This window comes from Lissotriton vulgaris, chromosome 8 (assembly GCF_964263255.1).
Source record: "Lissotriton vulgaris chromosome 8, aLisVul1.2, whole genome shotgun sequence".
Classification (NCBI taxonomy): domain Eukaryota; kingdom Metazoa; phylum Chordata; class Amphibia; order Caudata; family Salamandridae; genus Lissotriton; species Lissotriton vulgaris.
The window spans coordinates 1,311,043,652-1,311,056,814 of record NC_141696.1 but is presented as its reverse complement, the minus strand read 5'-3'; the positions used below and the strand labels follow the sequence as shown (position 1 = coordinate 1,311,056,814).

General features: G+C 46.5%; 1 pseudogene; it reads left to right on the top strand.

Annotated features, from left to right (window-relative positions):
* Window positions 1–260: 260 nt before the first annotated feature.
* On the top strand, window positions 261–1,153 carry LOC147698660 (28S ribosomal RNA; annotated as a pseudogene; the record flags this gene model as incomplete).
* Between the last annotated feature and the right edge of the window lie 12,010 nt (window positions 1,154–13,163).

Here is a 13,163-nt window from a genome sequence, read left to right as displayed (position 1 = left end):
GTTCACCCTCCGTAGCAGAATTTGGAATAGTACTGCAGGGTGTACTATCTCTGGCCTATACGTGATCCCAGTTCCAGTGAGGACAGCGTTCAGTGTGGCTGTACTCCGGAGCATAATAACCCAGAATGAGCCACCGCGAGGTGGAACAGATAGCCAAATACCTCGTCATCTAATTAGTGACGCGCATGAATGTAGGAACGAGATTCCCACTGCCCCTACCTACTATCTAGCAAAACTATAGCCAAGGGAACAGGCTCGGTAGAATCAGCACGGAAAGTAACCCTGCTGAGCTTGACTCTAGTCTGGCACTGTGAAGAGATATGAGAGGTGTTGGATAAGTGGGATGCCCTCGGGCCGCCGGTGAAATACCACTACTCTTATCGTTTTTTACTTACCCGGTGAGGCGGGGGTGCGAGCCGCGTGGGGCTCTCGCTTCTGGCTCCAAGCCCCTGGTGGGCAGTGACAGGTGGGGAATTTGACTAGGGCAGTACACCTGTCAAACGATAACGCAGGTGTCCTAAGGCGAGCTCAGGGAGGACCGAAACCTCCCGCGCTGCAGAAGGGCAAAAGCTCGCTTGATCTCGATTTTCAGTATGAAAATAGACCGTGAAATCGGGGCCTTATGATCCTTCTGAATTTTTGGGTTTCAAGCAGGAGGTGTCAGAAAAGTTACCACAGGGATAACTGGCTCGTTGCGGCCAAGCGTTCATAGCGACGTCGCTCACTGACCCTGATGATGTGTTGTTGCAATAGTAATCCTGCTCAGTACGAGAGAAGCCACAGTTTCAGACATTTGGTGTAAGTGCTTGGTTGAGGAGCCAATGAGGCGAAGCTACCATCTGTGGGATTATGATTGAACGCCTCTAAGTTAGAATCCCCCCTAAACCGTAACGATACCGCAGTGCTGTGGAGCCTCAGTTGGCCTGGGATAGCCGGCCTCTCTCGAGGGGGCCGGTGCATAGAGCAGCTCACTTGGGGACTGGAGTGCAGATGGAAGGGGGCCGCCTCCATCACCTTTGGTGCACCGCATGTTCGTGGGGCACCCGGTGCTAAATCATTTGTAGACGACCTGATTCTGGGTCAGGGTTTCGTAAGTAGCAGAGCAGCTACCCCGCTGCGATCTGTTGAAAGTCATCCTCTGAGCCAAGCTTTTGTCTCTCTGTGCGTGGGTGCCCGCGGACGCCTCCCTCCACCACACCCAGGGATGGGGCCCTCTGCTGCAAGGCCGGTGGGGGGATGCAGAGGGAGTAACGCGGGTCCGCGGGAGGCCGCCTCCACCATGTGCCCTTCGGCAGGGTGACCAGATGGCCCTGCAGGCTAGGTAACCAGATGGCCCTGCGGGCTGGCGCCCGGGCTAACTCTAATTTGTGTCCTTCCCCAAAATTATATAAGCCTCCACTATGTGGGGGCCTAATAGTCAAGGAAAATTCGGCTCCCCGGGCAGGCCGTCGGAGAGAGGACGTGGCCAGGGCTTAACCCTTCTTGGTTTCGGCTGAGGGTTTGGGTGCTGGGGACAGGGGTCCACTGGGGCCCGGGCAGGCTCTCCCTGGCCTGGCTGGGGTTCGGAAGCTGGGACCTGCCCAGTGCTTGAGCTCCATCCGTCAGGCCCCGGGGTGCATGACACCCCATCCTGCAAGCCATCAGAGGGTCCGGGTGCTGGGGACGGGAGTCCACCGGGGCCCAGGGAGGCTCTCCTTGGCCTGGCTAGGGTTCGAAAGCTGGGGCCGGACCCGGGGTTGAGCTCCTTCTGGCGGGCCCCGGGGTGCGTGAGCCCCCCGTCCTGCAAGCCATCAGAGGGTCCGGGTGCTGGGGACAGGGGTCCAATGTGTCCCTAGGAGGCTCTCCCCGGCCCTGGCTAGGGTTCGGAAGCTGGGACCGGCACGGGGCTTGAGCTCCGTCTGGCAGGCCCCAGGGTGCGTGAGCCCCCCGTCCTGCAAGCCATCGGAGGGTCCGGGTGCTGGGGACGGGGGTCCACCGGGGCCCAGGGAGGCTCTCCCCGGCCCTGGCTAGGGTTCGGAAGCTGGGACCGGCACGGGGCTTGAGCTCCGTCCGGCAGGCCCCGGGGTGCATGAGCACCCCATCCTGCAAGCCATCAGAGGGATCCAGGCGCTGGGGACGGGGGTCCACCGGGGAGCCTCTCTCTGGCCTGGCTAGGGTTTGAACCTGTGACTGGGCCCGGGGATTGAGCTCCGTCCTGCGGGCCGTGGGGTGCGTGAGCCCCCGTCCTGCAAGCCATCAAACGGATCCAGGCGCTGGGGACGGAGATCCACCGGAGAGGCTATCCACGGCCTGGCTAGGGTTCGGAAGCTGGGGATGGGTCTGGGCCCGGGGCTCGTGCTGCGTCAGGCGGGCTGCGGGGTGCGTGAGCCCCCCGTCCTGCAAGCCATCAGAGGGATCCAGGCGCTGGGGATGAGAGTCCTCCGGGGAGCCTCTCCCAGGCCTGGCTAGGGTTCGGAAGCAGTGTCTGGGCCCAGGGCTTGAGCTCCGTCCGGCGGACCGCGGGGTACATGAGCCCCCGTCCTGAAAGCCATCAAAGGGATCCAGGCGCTGGGGACGGGGGTCCACCAGAGAGGCATCCCCGGCCTGGCATGGGTTCGGAAGCTGGGACTGGGCCCGGGACTCGTGCTGTGTCCGGCGTATCCCGGGATGCACGAGCCCCCTGTCCTGCAAGCCAGCCGAGGATCCCGGCACTGGGGACGGGGGTCCACTGGGGCCCGGGGATGCTCTCCCCGGCCTGGCTGCTTTCAGAAGCAGGGACTGGGCCAGGGAGCAGGGGTGGCTGGCTTCATCCACTATGCTGTCAGAACGGAGTTTTCTGCCCACCCCTACTCATCACTTACATAATGGCACATTATTTCTAAAAACATCCCTGTGTTCCACAATGAAGATGCCACACATCTTTCCTCTTTATTACAACAAACAATCCCACCCCAAACACACAAACACAGATAAATGTGTAAACACACACCCACACACACAGACACTTACATACGCACAGGCACCAGAGTTTAACACATTTACACTCATCTTGACTAATCTGTACATTAACATCTCATCCTAACCAAAAAGAAGCTAATCAGAAGGCACCCTTCTCAGATAAAATGCTGAGTGTGCCATGCCGGACTGAAACTCACGATCTCCAGAAAATTGCATACGTCTGCAACAATTGTTTAGCTCACTGTGCAGTCCTTCTGGCTACTAGATTCAAGAATATCGTACCCTCCCAAATGTACAATAGCATTCCGAAAAGCACATGTCTCATGCGTCAGATGAAAGGGACAATCATTGGATTTGTGAGGCTCAAGGGCAGATCTCAAACTGCAGATGAATGTTAGCACTACATAGAAGCAGGACTGAATTATGGATCCTTGGGCCAGATTTGCCAGTTTCTCACGCAGTGCAGCGGCCACAAATGCTGCGAAAGTTGGAGTGAGCTAAAGAATGGTGATGGATTAAACCCAGATCCGTTGACTGGGGTGTGTGTTTGATTTGCTCAAGCGCTCCGTCCATCACCCCCTTTTTTATCAGACGTGAGTCCCTTGCTCACTTTGCCACTGGATTCAAGATAGCCTGGCTGATGAGGTTTATGAACCTGAAACTGGTCCCAGGATGCTTGTTTCCGGCCCAGGGAAGACATGGCATGGCAGTTCGGGCTGGACTGTTCCCATGAGGCACAGGGTCAGACTGATTTGCATATAGCCATGTCTGAACTGGGGTGGCGGAGTCAGTTAAAGAATGGTGATGGATTAAACCCAGATCAGTTGACTGGGGGTGAGTGTTTGATTTGCTCAACCGCTCTGTCCATCACCCCCTTTTGTATCGCTTTTTTCGCCCTAAGTTGGCAGGATATGCTCAGACGTGAGTGCCTTGCTCACTTTGCCACTGCATTCAAGATAGCCTGACTGATGAGGGTTATGAAACCGAAACCGGTCCCAGGTTGCTTGTTGCCGGTCCAGGGAAGACATGGCTTGGGAGTTCGGGCTGGACTTTTCCCATGAGCCACGGGGTCAGTCTGATTTGCATATGGCCATGTCTGAACTGGGGTGGCGGAGTGAGCTAAAGAATGGTGATGAATTAAACTCAGATCAGTTGACTGGGGGTGATTTGCTCAAGCGCTCCGTCCATCACCCCCTTTTGTATCGCTTTTTTTGCCCTAGGTTGGAGAGGGCAGGAGAGTGCCATATTTAAAGAAATATGACACTCTCGTCCCCTCTCCCTAATGCAGGTACAGAAATGTGCGGTCGTCAGCCACGGACACCCCTTTGCACAATAGTGCAAGGGTGTCTCCGTGAGTCTAGCTTAGGTTTTGCACTGGAAGAATTCACTTTCAGTACAAAATATTATGCTTAGGCTAACTTCAAACCTTTTCCCACTTTACATATGTGCTGTACAGTGCAGCACACATGCAAAGTTGGAAAAGAAAGGAGAAATCGAAGCATTTCTCCTTCATTGTGTCAGTTTGAAATAGGCACTATTTTCTGATGCTAAACTTTGTCTACTTTCTTAAGTATATAGGGCTTAGCGTCAGAAACATCCAATGGCAGCATTGGAATGCTCATGCATCACCCATGGTATGCCCCCTTGGTGCTAAGTAATGCAAAGATGTGCAACTGCTTTGCGTTACTTTCAAGTTATTTTGTGCAGGAAAGTAAATAGGTGGAAAATATTTAGTATTGTAATTCAAAACATTTGTGATGCAAACACAGTGTTAAATATTAGTAAATGGACCCCTTTTGTTCTTATTTGAAGTACATATTGTGTGATCTTGGAAAGAAAAGGTTGACGAAATGCTTTAGTTTGTCATTATCTCCTGACCACAAATAACACCCATTTCTGAAAGGAGCACTGCAGGCTTTGGAATGCTCTTGGTTCAGTGTTTCTCTCATGCAAGTGTTGAATTCCTCTTTTTTCGCCTCTCAAAGCTGAAAACAAGTTTCTAAAGCTGCCAGTGAGCAAGAAACCTTCTGGGCTGTAACACCTTCTGATAATGCAACTTGTAAACAATGGTGCCTCCTTCGTGGCCTTTCGTCACAGATCTTCTACTCACTGTGAAAGGTGAAGAAAGGGAATCCTGGCAGGCCGCTCAATTAGCCCTATTCAGTACCTCCATTCAACACCATTGTTAAAGCCTCGCTTGCTGATCCCTCCCATCCTTTATAAGTTAAATGTGGTAGTGGTGAAGGGAGAAAAAGAGCCACCTTTTAGGCAGCGCCATGGCTAGGATGGAAAGCACACAGTGCATGTGTGTCGTTTGCCTTTCATGCAGGTCTGATAGTATTTTAGGAGTGTGGACACTTCTCCCATTGAAGAGTGCACGTGAAAGTGTAGCTGCATAGCCAAAGTAGCGTGTACCTTAAAGGGAACATAGGCTTCCACTTCTCCCTTAACTGTACGGGCAATGTAGGCACGCCTTAAAGTTCCTCCATCATCTCTTAGGCAAAAGGCCACAAACAATTTATAATCAGACTATGCCAGGGGCTCATCTCGAACATCTAGTCGTGACTTGGTGCAGAGTTCCGTTACACCCAGACAGTCATTTTCCACCTCCCCATCATCATTTTTATCTTCAGGTAATGGTAACAAAGAAGGATTCTGCAAAGCTCATTGTTTAAAGGGATGTTCTCCACAGCAAATCTAGTCAGTTCATATTTAGTCAGTCTGCTGTTTGTAAGTTGCTGAGTGAGGGTACATATCAGCAGTATTTCTACAGAGTGCAACACCATGACAGTAAGAGGGTGTCTCATGAGCATACTCTCACACCTCTCAATGCTGATACCTACAGCTACTGCAGCTTTAAGGCAACTGGGCAGTCCTGCGGCTACAGGATCACAAGTAGCAGAGAAATAACTCACAGGTCTTCGCATATTCTCATGCATTTATGTAAGCAGTGAGAGAGTGAAGTCCTCCCTCTCACTGCAGAAACGTGTAAAAAGCTTTGTTGTAATCAGGCACTACCAGTGTCAGGGCATGAAGGATATTTTCTCTCACCTCTAGAAATGCAACCAAACAGTCGCTGTCCCTTGGTATCGGATGAGAGATATCCTTATATAGCAGCCTCTGTAAAGGCTTGGCCACTAGGGAAAAGTTGGATATCCATTGTAGACGGTAGCCCACCAGTCCTAGGAACATCCTGATTTCTCTTTGTGTCATTGGTAGATTAATTTTCAGAATCACAGAGATTCTCTCTTGTGACAACTTCCTTGCTCCCTTCTCAATATGATGTCCGAAATACAGCAATACTCTTTGACAATATTGTAACTTGCTTTGAGACATTTCATGTCCATTCTCAGTCAAGTGGTTCAGCCATGCAATAGTGGCTTGTTTACAGACATCCTGGGTATCCGATGGCACAGGTTTTCTCAGTATCCAAATCTACTAACAGGTCATTTATATCTTGAACCATGACAGAGTCACAGGACATCACCAAGGACTCAAGATTGTTCTTGAGGGTGTAGTTGAAAACAGAAGGGCTCTCTGTATACCCTTTTGGGACTCAGTAAAATGCCAAAACATGGTTTTGGAACCGGAAGGCGAAAATGTACTGACTCTCCCCATGCAAAGGTATAGAGAAGAAAGTCTGACACAAATTGATCACCGTGAACCATTTAGCCTCACATGGAGTTTGAAACAGAATCACAGCTGGATTCGTTTCCACAAGACTGCATGGTATAAGCATGGGTGAATTTTGCGAATTCGCGATCCGTGAATTTGCAGATTTGCGAATTCGCGATCTGCAAAATTCGCGAATTTGTGCGAATTTGCGGATTTTTGGTTTTTGCGTGTTCGCGGGGTTTTTGCGTGTTCGCTGGGTTTTTTGCGTGTTCGCTGGGCTTTTTGCGTCTTCGCGAGCCGCTTGCATAGCGAAGTTACCCATGCAGTCGTTTATGGGAGAGGGAGAGAGAGATAGATAGATAGATAGATAGATAGATAGATAGATAGATAGATAGATAGATAGATAGATAGATAGATAGATAGAGAGGGAAAGAGAGAGGGAGAGAGAGAACGAGAGAAAGAAAGAGATGCCGGATCTCTGAAGGGCCAGATTCCTGAGTTGCCCCTACAGAACATACAGCTTTTTATTTTTAGCCAAATGCATATGAAAATTGTGCTGTAAAGGTCTCTTTTAGTTTAACCCCTCCTGACAACTCAAAATGGGTGTATTTGCCATCCTCTCCCTTCTTCCTGTTTTTTATATCTGTAAGTGCTTCCTGATGAGGTTTAATTCCTTGGACAGATGCCTAGTTGCCTACTTGTAACTATTCTCTGACCCTGCTTCAAGGGTCAGAGCTGGGTCAGAGAATAGTTGCAAGTAGGCAACGAGGCGCCAAGAAGCAATTAGCAGCAGGTGTCCAAGTTGAAGTTAATTTGTTTGTAACCCTTTTGTAAAAGGTTACAAAGAAATTAGGTTCAACTTTTGCACCTGCTGCTGTAACCCTTGCTTGGCTGAAAATTCGTCCCCGCTGATTCGCGGGTTTTACCGCGATTTCGCGAGATTCGCGGATCGCGAAATCGCGGAAAATTCGCAAATTCACCCGTGAAACGGATTTTACGCCCACCCTTGTTAATCTTCTCAAGGTTCTGCATGATCCGGGATCTATCACTCAGTTTTTGAAGGCCCACAATGGTCAAAATTAATCGCTGTACGATTGACACAATCGTTTAGGTAATTCCAATTTTTAATGCAGACGTTAGCTTGTACTGAGAAGTTTAAGGGTACTCAGCATATGGATATCTTTTCCTGAAAAGTGCCAGACATTCGGCTTTACTGTATACTTAAAATCCTGTGGCAGATCATTGGTTGTCATTAAAGAGTATAGTCCAACAGTGATCCCGTTTGGTGAATTTAAAATCAACATCTTCATTATAGGCTAAAAATCCATATCCTTTGGTGTGCAATAGATGGTGATATCAGTTTACATATTAGTTCATGTCCCAAGAGATTTACAGGACTGGAATCACACACACACCACAAACTGGTGTGTATCTCCAATTGACCCTATTTTAACTGGAACTTCCTCAGTGACAGGGTTTGTCATTTGTTTATTGGTAACTCCTATGACTTCTGTTTCCATAGAGGGGTAGGTTTGGAACTTCCGCTGTTCTAACAGTGGAAAGTGTAGCACCTGTGTCAATCAGGATTGGCACAGGGTGGCCAATCTACCTTAACCTTCTACATTTGGACCACTCTGGTCTTCCTCTAAGCCTGCACCAAGTACCCATTCTTCCTCCCCTCAGACACCGTCACTGTAGCAAGTCAGAGCTGTAGCCCTCAAATGTGTCAAACATGAGAAACTGTTGGAATGGGTTTTGATTTTGGAAATAATTCTGGGACCTGATTAGTATTAAACCTGGGACCAATGAGATTCTATTGAGGCATTGGGGCTTGAGGAACTTCATTACTGGAACTTGTGGTTTCTTAGAATTCTGAACTCTCTGCTTGGGTACTTTTTGTAACTGTACAGGAACAGCATTTGACATCTGAACAAACCCTGAACTCTGTCCCATAATCTCGTGGGCACCCCTTTTGGGATTTAAACTACATTCCCGCTTCCAATGCCCTTACTTGTTACAATCATAACAAGGATTTGATCTCTTCAATGTTGCAATATCAATCCCAGTATTAGGGTCTATCAAAACATCACAACCTCTTCCTTGTGAGACACCATTTTCACCTTGCACCAAAGGCCCTCCCTGAGGACATGCAACTCCTTGCATTCAACCAACATTTCCCAAATATGATTGATTTTGACCTCCTCTCTTTGCCGCCTTCATCTGCACCAACATAAACTTTTCTTTCAACTGCTTCAATTTCATGTCCAACTCATCACTACAGTATCTCGCATTTCTCAATATTTCATCAGTGGACTTGTTCTGCGAATAAGTCAAATGTTGATGAATCATCATTCTAATTTCAGGTCGCAGTCCCATCACAAACCTAGACACTAATCTGCCCAGTCCTTGCCTTCTGGTTTTTTCCATCACGCTGTGCAGATTGAAAACTTGCAACAATCTCTCATAATAAGCATGCAATGCAATGTCTCTCGGGACTCTTGCACAGTCCTGTCAATCTTTACCCAATCAATATCTAACATGAGCACCTTCACTTTTAGAAACATATGGGCATATTTATTAGATGCTCGCATCATGTTTGCACCACGCAACATGGTACATGCGTGATGCAGGTTTCTAAAGTCAGATTAATGAAGCCACACAAAGCTGCACATTAGTTGCTTTGAATGGCTTCATAAATCTGGAGTAAAGCAACGTAGTGCAAATCGCTGCGTTGCCTTACCCCGCACAAGGGAGGTGTTTTATGGGTGTTCCCACACAACTCCCTTGGTTTTTGACACATTTCCAGATTTACAAAGACTTGTAAACCTGGGAATGCAGAAAAATCTTATTCCTTCCAAGAGGAAACGTAACAAGAAGAACTATTTTTATTTCTTCTTGTTCTTTCCTCTTTCTATGTGTGGTGCATTCTGCATGTACACAAGTTCATCTTCCTGATCATGTAACATCTTTACACATGTACACAAGTTCATCTTCCTGTTAAGTGGTTACTTGAAATTATTTCGCCTAATTCCAATTTTAACGTAGCCAATCGACAAGTTTCTCTGTCTCAGGGAGCTGGAATTCCCTTCTCCCCTCTGAACTTTAACAATCTCTAGGAGACCCATTAAGGATTTTAACAAAATCTCCTGTGAATTAACATCATTTTGAGATCCAGGGGTATAAGATGTCACTCCCCCTCTGGGACTGCTGATTGAAATATACTTGGGGAAATTCCAAATCGAGAGTTTTGAGGTATCGTGGCAGGCTCCTTTATGGGAATGAGTCCTGTCATATTAATCGTTAAAGACTCAGGGGCATCATATGAGGATATACCTTAGTCAGGACTAAAGGAGTCCTTCTTGTGTTTCCCCAGGTCGAGGGCAAAGGGAATGTGGGTGACATATTTACTTTAGTAGGAATGCCAAAGGATGTGTCATATATAGGTTTATCTAAAGGAACCGCAGGACTAATAGTGACAGGAACAGTTATTGCACCTGGGGCATTAGGGACTGATGAATTCACAGGAGCATGAATCACTGAAGTTCCTCCCATTGGGATCTGATTGAAACTCACAAGGGTGGTGGATATTTCAAAGTTTCTACCCGTGACAACACCACTCATCAGTTGGGGCAACATTATAAGGTGGTGGATGAGCTTACAACAGCACATTCAAAAAAACATCACTAGAATCACTATCATCATAATCACCTGAGCCCTCTGCACTCTCTCTTTTGTCCTCTCATGTCATCCTTTTCCTTTTCTGGGGTTCCTCACTCGTTAATGCAGGGTACAGCCTAGTTCCCTCAATTATTTCTGCTGCCAATGCTGTTGTTCTGCATCCTACTTAGCTTCAACATAACCAATCACAGCCCTCTTAGCGTTGTCTTGATATTTCTCCTTATCTTTAGCATGAACAGCATGCTCCCATGTATTCATTGTTTCATATAGTGCCAGTCTAGGGGGTGGTTTCATCTAGTGCAATAGTCTTATCAAATTTTCAATAATCCTCAAATTAAATGTGCTATAGTGAGGAAATGTCAATGCACCTTTGTTTTCTCTGATCTTATGCCATTGACTCAACCAAATGAACATGCAGAGCCTTACAGTTACAGCCATATAATGATCTGCCGAGCCTTCTAGTGGTTCCTCTTCACCCTCTCAAGCAGGAACCCTCACATCTCCCTGGCCCATATCTATAATAGCTCTGGAACATTTAATTTTTTTATTAGAATTTCAGCAATTACAAACAGAAATTTCTCTTTCAAACAAGCGTTAATCCTTACCCAACCAATTATCCATCACTAGTAGCCAATCTCAGAGCGGCACCCTAAGCTTTGTCCCATTGAAGCGACACTCTCAATGATGTAGCGATCAATAGCAGCATGGCATTACCACCAACCGTCCAATCCTAGTGCGGCACACTATGATGCAATACTCGTTCCTTGCAGCAGTTGACCCCCCTTTACTATTTCGCAAACGCAACCTCTCAAAGTACTAAGCAAGCAAAACAAAAAAAATGTTGTCTGGTCCACTAAGGAATGCAAAGTATTTCAACACACAAGTTTGGATTAATACTTTCCGACCTACTCACACAAACATCGATGAAATCCCGACTAGCAGAAATCACCCTGACTAATGCAGCGTTCCCTTTGTGCAATAGGATCCACCAACACTAATCACTGTAGATACTCTCACAATGAAGTTATAGTCTCTATCTCAATTGTGTAGTCAATGGTACCTCACGACCAACACCACAAAATGTAGCAGACAAATTAAAAAGTCACACAATATACATATCTATCCTGGGATTGGGACTATGACTAGTTTGATAACAACATAAGCTGAGCAATATTAAATGCATCTACATCTAAATAACAATGCTTAACAAAAATACCACAAGCATGACATGCACAATTCCAATGTGAAACCCTATTAAAACTCCTCCGCTGCTGCAACTCTTTCCAAACCACAGGAACCACCTAGCTTCCAAACAGGGACATGGACTTATGGTGTGGACTGGCCTCAGTCAATTCTAAATCGCAGTACCCTTTCCTTCAGTGACTAGCCATCTGACATGCTACCTTCTGATGGCGTGCTGGTTTCTGCCCCTCAATCTCTTGATAAAATCATGAAATATATTTCCCTGTTGGTCGTATGGACCTTTATTAGTAGATATGAAGTGCTGTAAGGGAATTAATATTAGAAACACATGTCCAACTCGTTAAGATGATGTGACTCCACAATAAAGACCAGGAAACAATCATTTCGATTAAGTGGGATTATTTTAGGATATTAATCCATCCAGTATATATGCAAAATAGACATTAATTTAAGAGATACAGCAATATAGTTTGTAGGCAAAAATGTGGCAGTAAATTAAGTCGTAATAAAATGAGATACAGAATACAGATGGCCACAATGCAAATAATGAAAATTGTCACATTAGTGATGTATAACCCCTTCGAGGCTAATGACGAGCTGGCCTCGTCATGGCGCTTACCTGCCGTGCGCGGATGACAAGGCCAGCTCGTCATGAAATAAAGGAAAACAATAAAACTCAGCGCAGGACGGGAAAACGCCTAGCAGCCAAGTGGTTAAAGAAGCTTCCCTTTTCTATTCTTAAAATAAGTTGAGAAACAGATTTATCCGATGGGTATTTCTATACAGGGAGCATAGAAGGTGTCAGCATGGACTAAAACTTCTGTAGAAGTTCTAGAATCAAAAAGATGTGCTCAGTATGAAGCTTTACACTCAGGGGAAAACCCATCAGAAAGATCTGTTCCCTCTCAAAGTTAAGGGAAAGTCTGTTCAACTAACTGTGGAAACACCAATAAATATAATAGTAGATTCAAAAACATCCATATCTCTTTCTCACCACCAAGAACCAACAACATGACTGAATGTAAGGGGAGTCGGCATACTCTCTAAGTTCCAACCTCCTCAAAAATAGGTCTGCAGCTGTCAATCTTAAACACCTCATATTTCTGGCACAGAGTAAACAAAAGTCCTCCATGTTTTTCTAACTAGCAAGAAAGCATTTTCAACGGAGGCCTCATGTCAAATCAAGCCTCTTCAGAATCAAAATGGATACTAGTTACAATATTAAATATGTGTAAGTGAGAACATTATTTAATGTTAAAAACGAATATGCATACCTAGATTACAGCAGTCCCTTAATTACCTTAATACATTCATATATGAATCTGTAGTGTTTGCAATGAATGTACTATTGATTTGTTTAAAAATAATACACATGAATGAAGTTAAGTCACACATTGTATATAATGTTGTATATGAATATATGGAAGCATATGTATATGACAAATTGAGGGTGGGGCCTAAATTATGCTGCTCCAGCCCTGCTACACGAATCTCATATGAAGAAATACTACCCTTTAACTATTAATTCGTACCCCATACATGATCTACAACCAGGGCCGGCTCAAGGGCAGTTAGACTGGTGTGGCCACACTGGGTGCTGAGCTGGGGAGGGATTGCTGACCTTAGAGGGGGCGCTGTGCTTAGCAATAGCTTATGATTTCAAAACACCTTCTGCAGAGTTCCTTGTGCTTCCAGCTTTCAGGCAGCAATAAAAATGTCAAGATAAGTCT